We start from the raw sequence: 10,849 nt of genomic DNA, 5'->3' as shown, positions 1-10,849 counted from the left end.
AAGATTCCGTATTGGTCAGATGAAATACTTTCAACTGACGGCATGAATCTAAGATTCTGTATTAGTCAGATGAAATACCTTTAACTGACGGCATGAATCTAAGATTCTGTATTGGTCAGATGAAATACCTTGAGCTGACAGCATGAATCTAAGATTCCGTATTGGTCAGATGAAATACTTTCAACTGACGGCATGAATCTAAGATTCTGTATTAGTCAGATGAAATACCTTGAACTGACGGCATGAATCTAAGATTCTGTATTGTTCGGGTGAAATACCTTGAACTGACGGCATGAATCTAAGATTCCGTATTGGTCAGATGAAATACTTTCAACTGACGGCATGAATCTAAGATTCTGTATTAGTCAGATGAAATACCTTGAGGTATTTCATCTGACCAATACGGAATCTTAGATTCATGCTGTCAGATTCATGCCCTAAGATTCTGTATTGTTCGGGTGAAATACCTTGAACTGACATTCATGCCTTTCATCTGACCAATACGGAATGTTAGGAATCTTAGATTCATGCCGTCAGCTCAAGGTACGTATTGGTCAGATGAAATACCTTTAACTGACAGCGTGAATCTGGCACGGATTGGTAAATAATTATCTCTGTATTATTCTAAACCACTTTGATACGTAAGAGGTTTTGTTCCAGTTTCTAGCGTACAAATTAAGAAAACGTTAAAAGCCCCACCTGGTGTCACTTTCGAGCTGTGGTGTTGCAGATCGAGATCGTAGACTAGATCGTACGGTTCCATGGACAGCCGGGGAAATTTTCTTACAGCGTAGGCTGAAAAAAGTTTTTGACATTTCAATGTCAATTTTACGATGACGTAGGTACAACTTTCATATATTTTTACATCAAATTTAGGAATCACATTTTTTTGTTGTCTGGTAATTTCGTCAGTAAAACAATTCGGTAGCTAAACTTGTTTAATTATAGTATATGTACGTGTTCATCTTCTATAGTGATCATATTTTAACTTACAATAGTTTAAATACTTGCTTATTTCAATGTGTAGTACACTTTCAACGAATACTTAGTTTCACTAAGAAGAGAGAAAAACGTGAAAAGAAATAAAGTACGTGTATTATAATGGGTGCAGGAAACAAGTTCAAAATGGACAAGGGCATTAATTTTCAAATAAAAGTATACAACGCATTCATTTTTGCAGAACCGATAAGAATTGCAGAAAGAAAAGATACAATATTCATACATATAATTAATAAGAGGATCAAGGGTACACGATTCACACATAGAGAATCAATAAAGGGACGAAGGGTACAATATTCATACATGTATAATTAATAGGGGTGAGGATACAATATCCACACAGAATTAATAAAAGGATCAAGTGTACAAGACGGACATGTACAGAATCGATGTAAAAAAAAACTTATTTTAAATAGAAATTATTCATTTTAAATGTGCACTGGTAGCAACTTACCTGCTGTACAGGCGTTTTGGAGCAGCGAGAAAGAAAGCATCATCCAATAACTGGGAGACTTTTCTCCTGACGGTGTTCAACTGGAGTTCTTTGTCTGCTGTATCAACATCTGTATCAGATAAGGTGTCTGCTGGCTGAAATAAAATATCAACTTATAACTGAAAGGTAAAATATATGAAAGGCTATGTGGTATATTCCAATGAGGATAAGAAACTTTAAGATATGTTAACATGTTTTATTCTTGCCAAAAGTATCTGGATGTGTAAATATGGGAAAATGAATGTCCTGATGATCAATGTTCTAGTACGTAAACCATCTCCCACGACCTTAATAAATGCTTCTATTCGGCAATGAGCTCTGTTCAGATGATTTCAAGACGTTGATAGTATTGCTTTGATAGTAAGCCTGGGTCAGTCATGTTTGTTGTAGAAGATAACGTTATTATATTGTTAGAAAATATGGGTATCTAAATTGACCCCATTTCAAGTATGCAAAATGCAACCCACACCATTACACCACCACGATGATCGATTAGAATAAAGTCACGTGAATTGAATACCTGTCTCGACACCCATATTTGATCACCACTTGGAAACCGAGTGAAGTCAAAATTCGTGGATATTTATCAATAATTCTGTGATAATGATCTTTATATTGAGCGAAACTATGCTGAGTGATGTAAGGTTTGCTTATTTGAGTCCTTCCAAAGTGCCAACATTTATGAAGAGCACACGCACAGACATTACAGATGTTGATCGTTTACAGATGACCACATTAAATGCAATAACATCACAAATGTAACAAGTGTAAATTTGTTATGATTTTAAATGTCTGGCTCCAAGTTCTCAATACCAGTTCTATTTACAGTACCGAGTCATGTCTTTCAACATTTAAAAAGAAAGTTTAAAATGTTTCCTCCAGCAACTTTATGTATCAGAAAATTATGGCATCTTGCACACACTTGAAGCCACTAATCAACCTATCTGTAGTGGAAAGCGTGCTGGGTTTACCGTATCACATGTTCATATGATGTCAGACATTATTTCTCAAACGCGGCTATAATTTTTTCTTCAAACATTTCGGTATTTTGTCAGTAAACATTGCAAAAATATTGATTAAGAAATTGGGATATAATATTTCACAGTGCTGTTTGTCTTTATTCTCAAAGTTTTACCATTATATTTTCATTTTGTTAGAGATATACTTGTGGATATATACATATATAGAAATGTAATGCGTATCTTACGCAGAGCTTCTGAAAAAGTGACTAATTGAACTTCATAGTGTTATTGGTGACAGTGTGAAGCAAAAAAAAAAGGTTTCAGAATCCAAAATTAGAGGTCGCTGATGGTTTCTAACACTTACAACACTCTTCTTTTCTTTTACTTTAAGTGTTCTTTTTTCCATTTTATCTTCCACTTGGGCCCGGCATGGCCAGGTGGTTAGAGCGCTCGACTCGCAATCTGGGGGTCGCGGGTTCGAGTCCCTGTCACACCAAACATTCTCGCCCTTTCAGCCGTGGGGCGTTATAATGTGCGGTCAATCCCACTATTCGTTGGTAAAAAAGTAGCCCAAGAGTTGGCGGTGGGTGGTGATGACTAGCTGCCTTACACTGCTGAATTAGGGACCGCTAGCGCAGATAGCCCTCGTGTAGTTTTGAGCGAAATTCATATACAAACAAACAAACAATCTTCCACTTTCAGTGTTTATTTTCCAGTTTGGAATTGGAAATTTAAACCTGAATAGTACCTTTATCTATACTCAAGGAGTCTCTGGACTACTGATAAGAAGGAGGCAGCCAGCCAACACCTACTATTACCACAAGGGCTTTGTCTGAATCGAATAATTTGTTTTATTTCTCTGTCTTTCAGGTTGTAAGTTCCCTCTAACTGTATATTTATTCTCATTGTCTGTTTTTTATTACTCTCATCCCATTAGTGTTGGCGTTTACCTATCAAACCATAGAGAGGAATACAAATTGTACTATCAAAACTGTGTCCATTATATTCTTATCGATGACGTCTTAAGAGGGATTTTTGGCTAAAATCTTCGTGATAATGTTTGTGCATGTTTCCATATATATATAGATGATATGAATTATACTTACTATTAATGAAAACCAATAACACAATGTTCCACCGGTGGCTTAGCGGTAAGCTCGTGGAGCTTATAACACTAAGATTCTGGGTTCGATCTCCACAGTTTCCCGATTGTCCAGCTTTTCGCTTAAATCAAATTGTATTAACTCCGTGATGTTAACAAAACTGTATTCTAAAATTTCTACGTTTGAGAGATATTAGATAAGTTAAGTTATATATATATCCAGATTTGTATTTTCTCATCAATAACAAAGAATATACGATTTTAAAGTATAGATTCTTCGCGTTTTACAGTTTTTATCTGGCGTAAAACATTGTTTTATCTTGATGGTCCAATTATTTTAAATAATTACACTATTGTTAAATATATTACTACCAGTGATTGGGTCCCAGCCGGTAGAGGAAGAAAAGCCCCCCTCTCCTAATAGATATATCGATCTCTAGCGAACTGAGTCAACTTCACTGTCAAAATAATAACGTTAAACATATACACGTAAGATGTATAGACAATACAGATAAACCACAAACGTGGGCAAACACATTTTATTCATTCGTGAATGATCATGAAAATAACTTTATTAGAACCTGCACGTACCTGTTTAAAGCTGGAATTGTCTTTTTCTGGCTTTGTTTTAACTGAACTCTTCAGCGAATTTCGAAAAGTCTTTATCCTGTTCTTTCCTGAGCTCTTTTTTTATTCGTTACAAGTATATTCTCACCACTGTCTCAACATTACAGTTTGATATCACCATGGACAAGTATATTCTCAACATTACAGTTTGATACCATCATGGACAAGTATACTATCACCTCTATATCAACATTACAGTTTGATATCATCATGGACAAGTATATTATCACCACTATATCAACATTACAGTTTGATACCATCATGGACAAGTATATTCTCACCTCTATCTCAACATTACAGTTTGATATCATCATGGACAAGTATTTTCTCGCCATTATCTCAATATTACAGTTTGATATCATCATGGACAAGTATGTTATCACCACTGTCTCAACATTACAGTTTGATACCATCATGGACAAGTATATTCTCACCACTGTCTCAACAATACAGTTTGATACCATCATGGACAAGTATATTATCACCACTATCTCAACATTTATCAAACTGTAATGTTGAGACAGTGGTGGGACAGTGGTGAGAATATACTTGTCCATGATGGTACCAAACTGTAATGTTGGGACAGTGGTGAGAATATACTTGTCCATGATGGTACCAAACTGTAATGTTGAGACAGTGGTGAGAATATACTTGTCCATGATGGCAACATTACAGTTTGATACCATCATGGACAAGTATATTCTCACCACTATATCAACATTACAGTTTGATACCATCATGGACAAGTATATTATCACCACTATATCAACATTACAGTTTGATATCATCATGGACAAGTATATTCTCACCACTATCTCAACATTACAGTTTGATACCATCATGGACAATTATATTCTCACCACTGTCTCAACATTACAGCTTGATATCATCATGGACAAGTATATTCTCACCACTGTCTCAACATTACAGTTTGATATCATCATGGACAATTATGTTCTCACTACTATATCAACATTACAGTTTGATATCACCATGGACAAGTATATTCTCACCAGTGTCTCAACATTACAGTTTGGTACCATCATGGACAAGTATATTCTCACCAGTGTGTCAACATTACAGTTTGATACCATCATGGACAAGTATATTCTCACCACTGTCCCAACATTACAGTTTGATATCATCATGGACAAGTATATTCTCACCACTGTCTCAACATTACAGTTTGATATCATCATGGACAATTATGTTCTCACTACTATATCAACATTACAGTTTGATATCACCATGGACAAGTATATTCTAACCACTATATCAACATTACAGTTTGGTACCATCATGGACAAGTATATTCTCACCACTGTCTCAACATTAGTTCGATACCATCATGGACAAGTATATTCTCACCACTGTCTCAACATTACAGCTTGATACCATCATGGATGTGTGCAAGAACAGCATACACCTGTTTCCATAGCAATTTAGACATGATCCTTTTGTGCGCATGTCACGACGTTTTAGTGACTTAACATTCAAAATTTAATTAAACTACATTTTTATCATGGTGTACTGATAAATGCAGCGTAAAAACGTAGCTAATTATTCATATTTTAATAGTATATAAATTTTATGTTCTTAATTTCATAATGCAATATTTAAAAAAATCCTAAATTTCCCTTAGTTTGAAAATTCTGACGTTTTCCTCTCTAGGCATCCCCTCTTCTCTAATTGTCTTACTACCCCTCCAAGAAGTACAAAATTTAATGTAAATTACTGATTATAATGCTGTAGTTGCTCAGGCAAAGCATAATTTTAATAGCTTCAATCTTATTTGGTTACAGAGCTATCAAATGGAAAATCAAACTCCCCTAACACGCCCACCTGTAACATCCTCCCTTTCAGAATTTGTCAATAGTTCTCTCCGACTTTTAATATTATATTACTTATAGCCAAAAGAAACTCAAGGCTTCCTCTTATCAAATGACGTACTATGTTAGATTGTTTTCTCTACACAGAATCTTTAGTTTTGCTTCCAGTTCAACTTTTGTTCCCAGGGGAAATATATCGACGAGCTTAGCTGAAATTCTAACGACTCTTGTAGCATCGTTAGAAAGCCAGAAAAATTATGATAGTTATGGGACATATTCTGCGTTTTGCATGTTATTATCTGTGTTGTTTTGAGCATTAATTAATTAAAAAATTATTTAGTGTAGTAGCACCATCAATATAAAAAAGTAGGGTTAAATGTCATGGACAGTCGACAGAAAAAAAGAAGACCCAGGTAAGTACTATATTTCTTTTTTTTTCACCTGTATTCTTTATTTATTATTTTAAAAGATAACTAAAATGTAAAAATAAAACTTTTAAAATGATTTAAGGTTAGATTAGGTAAAATAGATAATAATAATATAATAGACATTTTTCACGAGATATGCTCACAAATAGCTCATGCATAGTGTAGCTCTAGAGAATAACATGAGCTGCACGTTCGCCAGTTACTTATGACTTATAATGGCTCCAATAGCGGTTAGACACAGTTCAAAAGGCAATAAAATAATAATAAAATTTAAGTATAAACAGATGTTTACTGTTACGAGTTTATAACTATTTAGGATAAACAAGTGTAGTTTCATGTTACAATTTGAAGTCTTTCTAGAAAGAAAAAAAGGTAATTTAGATTCATTTAGATTTTTTGTGGTGGTTACGAGGTCGGTCAAATTGAGCAGCCCTGTTTGGAGTTAGGGTAGAGGAAATAACAGATAAAATATGAAGTTTTACTTATAAAATTGTTTGAAGTTTATTTAGGAGGTTTTAAAGATTATACAGTAGAAATTTGAGACTTTTGAGACGAAGAAAAGTATTTTAATCTTAACATAAATATTAATTTGCACTCGGACTAGTAAAAAAAAGACTATATATATTCATGGACAAATCTTTAGTAAAATACTTCAATAAAAACTGAATTTTTGTGTACAAACGACTTGTAATGTTTACTAAACGTCTGACAAATTTTATGAAGATATATACTGTATTAAAAGTCGTAGTATTAAAGCTACATACTAGTACAAAATGGTCACGTGGTCGGTCCGTGGGACTGAGCCCGTATTGAGAAAGTTAACATAACAAAATATTTATAAATTTTATGTGATTTATAATTTTGTTTCGTTTCTGTATGAGCCCCCCTTAGACCATGAGCCCCTGGCTGTCGCCCAAACCGCCTAAGCCTTAATCCATCACTTATATTCCGCCGCATTGGGAGTACAACATTCCAAAATGTCGGCTACTGGAACTTGTAACTTAAGTGTAGGCATCAAATTAAATAAATTTGCATAAATATTTTGATAAACATCGCAAATTTTCTTCAGACACCACAGAGATAATTCTGAAAAGAAAAACAACATTAAATTCAAGATTTACGATAGTCCGACTAACAGATATAAAATAACGTGTTGTTAACGGCTGGTAATATCAGGTATCAGACGGACTTCCCCTGTATCGATGTAAAATGTATTCGGATCGATCAACTAGTGGTTCATAGAAATTATCTACGTTTTGGTCTGGGTTTGTCATCAGGTGTCTGTATTTGGGACAGCGATACAGTGACTGATCTTTCGAGCTCGATAATCATTTTGTGGACAAGGTAAGTGTCGGTACTGTGTGACATTGAACTTACTAATAACATCTCTGTCACCTTTCCTAGCTATTAAATTACTTTAATATTATAAATAAAGTTTTGGTATGATAATTATGCAACAGAGAATTCAAGATTTAATAAGAAATCAAATATATACCCCCCCCCCCTCCTCACGTATGCCAGTTTAGTGGCCCTGAACGTGCTGGTATGCCATTTGTTAATAAGATCTTAGACACTGTGAAGTGTTAAGCCTAAAATAACGAGAGAAAAATTAATGCACAACAGACTTTTAATTATTTAATTTAAAAGTAATATGTATATGTATAATGTATTCAAACATTTGAGCTACCCACTTTCCCACGTTGATAACGACGGACATACAGACAGATTTTCGTATTTTGTGAGAGAAATATGATCAACACTGCGTGGCGGGGATATGCGCCCTACTGAGTTCTAGTTCTACGTGTTTTCAATGACGTTAAGAAGCACTTGACAGCTAAGATATCTAAAGAGAAGAATACCCTCGATGCTCTGAAGTAACCTAAGGAACTTTCACTTCGCTAAATTCAGAAGTACACAAACCTTCTGTATTCTGCACACGTGGAAGAGTCTCCCTCTCCGGGGTTTATGCGCTGAACCATTTGGGTGGAAATATTTGGAAAATAAGTGACAACTCCAGTGTCAGGTAGGTTGTTTGCTTTTGTATGGTTGAAAAGCATTTGTTGGTCCTCTCCAATAAATAAGGTAATTGTCACTTTCCCTGAGCTCCCTTCATTTTTTTCAGCAACTGAGTGATATTTCAGTATCGACAGGTTTGTGACTCGTCGACAAGTGTTGGCGTGCTAATGCATATGGCATACACTTTAATGATTTTGGTCAGAAATTCTAATTTTCTCAACAGTTACATATTTCTGATGAGATATTTGCCACATTCACAGGGGTAGAGGATGAGAGTAGCCAGAGGGTAAAGTAAAAACAGAAGAGATGGTTGACAGTGGTAATAGTTCAACAAGTGTCAATCGTGTCAGTTTGGGGTTCGAGACGTGATGCTTGTGCACATTATCTACACTTTCAACTGTGGGCGCGTTATAAAAATTGCAGTCAGTCCCGTTATTCCGTCTGTGTGGCAGCTGGCTGGTTGTCTCCTTTCTGATCAGTAGCTCAAAATTAGGAACAGCTATACTTGAATCGTAGGGTTTCTGACCTTGCTGTTTACCCCACATGGTCATTTCAATTGATAGAAACCGAGAATTATTTAACACTTGTGTTCTCAAAGACTGATTAAGTCTTGAAAAAACAAAACAACTAGTTTGTTTTAATTTAGAAGTTAGGGCTAGTTGAGATTATAGCCAACATTATGAAGCAAGTTACTAATATATTTATTTTTGGTATAAATTAAGTCACAAGCTACCAATCTATTTATTTTTGGGTATAAATGAAGTCACAAGTTACCAATATATTTATTTTTGGGTATAAATGTAGTCACAAGTTACTGTAACTTGTGACTTCATTTATACCCAAAAATAAATAGATTGGTAACTTGTGACTTCATTTATACCCAAAAATAAATAGATTGGTAACTTGTGACTTCATTTATACCCAAAAATAAATATATTAGTAACTTGTGACTTCATTTATACCCAAAAATAAATAGATTGGTAACTTGTGACTTCATTTATACCCAAAAATAAATAGATTGGTAACTTGTGACTTCATTTATACCCAAAAATAAATAGATTTACCTTAAGTTAACTAATTAAGAAAAGTTCATAAGGTAATCCACTTACTTCATACTCTACGCTCTGCTCCTCCAAGAGAGCTGCCACGCGACTGTCCACGATGTCCGAATCACCACGATCAGATCTGGGAGAAATTGACCAGCTGACGAGAAAAACAAAAAACAAAAAGAGTTCACAGAACTTTATTTGATTTTAACTTATGATATTTGAAATTATTATGAAGGAAAAAAATTCAAGTTTTGTTTGTTTCTTGCGGAAATTCTCGCAAAGCTACACTGAGGCTGTTTAAATAGCCGTCTCTGATCTTGCGAGCCCGTTTGAGAAACGCTTGACTACAGGGAAGGCAGCTAGCCAACTTTTGGACTGTTACTTTTATAACGTACCCAAGCTACCAAAGTGCGGTGCCCGATTTATTTTTTTTGCGGAGACAGGACGTGAACAATGGACAGAGAGATCAACACCCAACCACTCGGCCAAGCCTAGCCAAAATATAGTAACAAAATCTTTTTACGTTATTTTGTCGAAAGAGGTTTTACAGTAACTTTGAGCCCGTGAGAAAAATATTTAAAGTAGAGATTACTTTTTGCGATAGTAATGTTGATAAATAAGGTACTTGTTACGTCTCCGTTCGTTAGTTGATTTTCCGCAACTTCGTTCCGACGAAACTTTAGCGACACAAGTCCTTTCTTAATAAAACTGGTTTATTCTTTCCGAATACAACTTTACGATACACTTAATTTCAACAGTCGCGCTATAACAAACGCTATATCTCACGTGGCCAACAATATTTGTCCGCATACATTCAATTACTCATTACACTGTTGTCCCGTCACGTTGTGACCATCTTATATATATACCAGACTAACATATATCTAGTACATGCTAGGGCATTCTTGAAGGAACAAGATATTTCTAGAAATACGTGGCGTGATACTAGTCACGTGACCTCGCTGACACAACAGTATTATAAATATTCGATGTTTTCATCAGTCAACTTAATATAAAACTAGTTTTTATGACATTAATTATTCGCACTTTAAAGAATACGACCAGTCACATTCTAACTCTGATTTAGTTGTAATTATAGAAATATTGTGTTATTGTGTTTATTGTTAGGTTGTTTATTGTTAATGTTAACAATAAATACAATAACAATAACACAACCTAACAATAAACACATTAACAATAAACAACCTAACAATAAACACAATAACACAACCTAACAATAAACCCAATAACACAACCTAACAATAAACCCAATAACAATAAACAACCTAACAATAAACACAATAACACAACCTAACAATAAACCCAATAACAATAAACAACCTA

General features: G+C 34.7%; 1 long non-coding RNA gene across 1 annotated transcript in view; it reads right to left on the bottom strand.

The window, feature by feature from the left end:
• Positions 1-689: 689 nt before the first annotated feature.
• Positions 690-10,849, bottom strand: part of LOC111083727 — a 14,169-nt gene continuing 4,009 nt past the window's right edge. The window contains exons 2-4 of the long non-coding RNA XR_002609211.1: positions 9,566-9,659; positions 1,454-1,587; positions 690-795 (exon numbers count right to left, since the gene is read on the bottom strand). This is a non-coding gene — a long non-coding RNA (uncharacterized LOC111083727). The remainder of the gene's footprint in view (positions 796-1,453; positions 1,588-9,565; positions 9,660-10,849) is intronic.

Source organism: Limulus polyphemus, unplaced genomic scaffold (assembly GCF_000517525.1).
Source record: "Limulus polyphemus unplaced genomic scaffold, Limulus_polyphemus-2.1.2 Scaffold10910, whole genome shotgun sequence".
Taxonomy (NCBI): Eukaryota; Metazoa; Arthropoda; class Merostomata; order Xiphosura; family Limulidae; genus Limulus; species Limulus polyphemus.
This window is presented reverse-complemented; position numbering and strand designations above follow the sequence as displayed.